Here is a 3,225-nt window from a genome sequence, read left to right on the forward strand (position 1 = left end):
CCTCTCTCGCTCTCTCTAACATCTCTCTATGTCTCTCTATGTCAATTCAAAGGGCTTTATTGGCATGAGAAAACGTACGTTTACATTCCAAAGCAGAAAGAACAATACAACAATACAGCAATACAATCAAAACAAAAATTATGTACTTTGAAGGTCAGAATCTTCAATAGATCAACTTCTATGTACCAAGATCACTCGATGCAGGTATAGTGCAGGAATAGACACAATGATTAGTCTTTAGGGTGGTTGTGTTCCATTTGATATCTTCTCCTATCACAGCAACTCACAAATCTCGCTGCTGTGTTTGCACATTGTTGTACTTCGCCAGCAGATATGGAGTTTTTGTAATTGGTCATGTTGTGTGTGGTTGTAATCTGTGGAAGTATGTGTCTCTGATGTCTGGTACAGTGGACAGACGGTTAGGAAGTGTAGCTCGGTTGCCACTTCGTTTTGTGTGCAGTGGGTGCATAGTCTGTCTTCTCTCGGGAAACAGGTTCTTCCTATGACGGCCTTTCTCGATCGCGAGACTGTGCTCACTGAGTCTGTACCTAGTTAAGATTTGTCTTTGTTTTGGTCGGTCTCTCTACCTCTCTAACATCTCTCTATGCATCAGGCCTTTATGAGGGCCATATATTGCTGCGACACCCGAGCCAGCCGAGTCGATATACCAGGCGTGTCACGCTCAAACGATTCCCCTATTGCCACTACAAACACGACTCAGTGGAACGTCTGAAGCATCGAAGACACAACCATGATCTGTACTGCTGTAAAATGAATGGGGGGGATAATTTGTAGTGCCTCGCATTTACTTAGAGAGGAGAGGAGAGAGAGGGAGGGGGAGATGATTCAGCAGGAGAATCAATACCCAAGAGATACATGAAGACATTAACGGGTGTTCCTAAATAATTAGTATTTCTACTACTACTACTTTAACTGAGAAGCTGTGTGTGTGTGCGTGTGTGTGTGTGTGTGTGTGTGTGTGTGTGTGTGTGTGTGTGTGTGTGTGTGTGTGTGTGTGCGCGCTGCAGAGAGAGATGTGATTGTGATGGGAGCTGATCTCTCTCGCTTTCTGAGAGGCTGACGGCGCTGACCTTTCACCTCTGACCTTTCACCAGCATGACAGAGGAGATGACATGATTAGATGAGAGGCAGGAAGGACGAGGAAAGGAGACGATCAAGGAACAGAACGAGGGAAGAAGTTTATAGCTATAGAAAAGGTCCTTAAAGGTAGAGTAAGTGATTTCACTCAAATAACCGTAGGTTTCGTTTTTGGCTGTGGGACCTAAGCCTTCGTCAATCAGGATAGAGAGTCAAAAACGAAACCTAATGTTTTTTTGACCCCCAGGGGTTAACTGGGGACAGGGAGGAACTGCTTATAATGGTCAGCACACTCTATAGTAGAGAGGATTATCACAACCAAACAAAAAATAAGTGATATTTGAATTAAGTGAAATCACTGAATATACCTTTAACCCATTCTGAACGGGAACCCATTTTGGTGTAGCATCATGTTATGCTTTAGCTATTGAAAAATAGCAGATCTACAAGCTCATAGCGCGCCACTCGGTGGCGCGCTACGAGCTTGTAGGTCTGCTATTTTTGAAAAATCGAAGAACGACTGACATTTTTAGAATCTGATCTCAGGTCAGAATGGGTTAATCAGACCAGTGTGTGTCCGCAGTGGAAACCTCATATGAATCTGATCTCAGGTCAGAATGGTTAAGAAAGAGAGAACAAATTGATACTGTCTTCTGTGTATACGGATGTGAATCTGTAGTGCCTCACATTTTACAGAGAGAGAGAGAGAGAGAGAGAGAGAGAGAGAGAGAGAGAGAGTTGATCCAGCAGGAGAATCAATACTCGATAAATACATGTGGATATTTGCCTAGAACCTGTTGGTACCGCGGTGGTACCTGAGCCCCCTCTGGTGAAAGGGATGATGATTGATTGATTGATTGATTGCTGTGAGGAGTGAGGTCTACCAACACCAACTGGGGATTCCTGGATCGCTGCCTCCACAAATTCCTCTAATCCAACATCAGGTTCTTGAGCTCTGCAGTGCTGTCAGCCAAGCTGTCGCGCCGCAGCACCGTCTACATCAGGTGGTTTACGCTTCTTTCCTCTCCTGGCTTGGCCTGTGGTTGGCTCCCATAGGGTCAATTTACATGCCTCAAGTTCTGGGACGCAGTGCCCTGCCAGCCTCATCCTTCTCTCTCTGACTTTGTCCGACTTTGATTGATTGAATATTTTATTATAAGTTTTGTTTCGTGACAGTACAGTTCTCTGGTACAAGATCAGGAGAACCACGGCACTAGACCCAATTAGTTTTATTACTTCACTCATTCAACCTGGTATAAAAGAGCATGAAGAAAGATCTTATGTCCTCCTTATTAGGATTATAAAGATTTGTTAAGTGCAAATTCATAAATGATGTGACAATCCATCTCAGGCGATTTGAGTAACGCAAAAGTAATGCAACGTAGTTGGCGTTGTGGCTCTCTCTGTGTGTGTCTTGATTGTTGATGGGGGTGTCCAGTTGTTTGAACAGAACAGAGCTGTCCTTTAAAGCTCTGCTAGTTGATGGTTCTGGTCCAGTTGTTTGAACAGAACAGAGCGGGTCCTTTAAAGCTCTGCTAGTTGATGGGGGGGTGGTCCAGTTGTTTGAAACAGAACAGAGCTGTCCTTTAAGGCTCTGCTAGTTGATGGTTCTGATCCAGTTGTTTAAACAGAACAGAGCGGTCCTTTAAAGCTCTGCTAGTTGATGGGGGTGATGATGATCTTCATCATCTGATGCATTTAATAACACTGCATCAACACGCTGCCTGCAACTCCGTGATCATCAGGCCAGGTGTTTGTGAGCATAGCTGTGGGTTTTATAATGGGTGAGGGGGACATTAGTGGAACAATTGGTGTACAGGTCAGCAGTTTGTGTCTGTCTGCTGTTTCATACAACATTAATTACATTCTGTTAGATCGGGTTCAACTCGGATGGGACTGAGTCGCTCTGAGTGAGACCAGTGGAGAATGGAATGCATGAAATGCAAGAGCTGGACATGATATGATGGTGTGTGTGTGTGTGTGTGTGTGTGTGTGTGTGTTTGTGTGTGTGTGTGTGTGTGTGTGTGTGTGTGTGTGTGTGTGTGTGTGTGGTGTGTGTGTGTGTGTGTGTGTGTGTGTGTGTGTGTGTGTGTGTTAGAGTTGACCGATACTGGTATCGGGTAGATG

This window comes from Protomyctophum bolini (assembly GCF_963924005.1).
Source record: "Protomyctophum bolini genome assembly, chromosome: 11".
NCBI classification, from domain to species: domain Eukaryota; kingdom Metazoa; phylum Chordata; class Actinopteri; order Myctophiformes; family Myctophidae; genus Protomyctophum; species Protomyctophum bolini.